The sequence below is a fragment of the Sinocyclocheilus anshuiensis genome, unplaced genomic scaffold, assembly GCF_001515605.1.
Source record: "Sinocyclocheilus anshuiensis isolate Anshui unplaced genomic scaffold, SAMN03320099.WGS_v1.1 scaffold2803, whole genome shotgun sequence".
Classification (NCBI taxonomy): domain Eukaryota; kingdom Metazoa; phylum Chordata; class Actinopteri; order Cypriniformes; family Cyprinidae; genus Sinocyclocheilus; species Sinocyclocheilus anshuiensis.
In genome coordinates this window covers 177513-177765 of record NW_015551013.1, presented here as the reverse complement: position 1 = coordinate 177765, position 253 = coordinate 177513, and positions in this window count along the sequence as shown.

Genomic DNA, 253 nt, shown 5'->3' with positions numbered 1-253 from the left:
AAAAATTATAACTACAGCTATGCGTAATAAGCGTATTTCTCTATGAACACAAGAAAATGTGATTTTCAAGCATATAGAGCTCAAGCTATAAGCATGGGGGTCGTAGGGAACTCTCTCTCTCTGTGTGTGTGTGTGTGTGTGAGAATCTAAACTATATACGTTTTTAGGAAAACTCAAACATAGATTACTGTGCTATGATGGGAACACCGCCGGCTTCAACATACGAGAAGAAAACACCCTAAAACGCATTGCT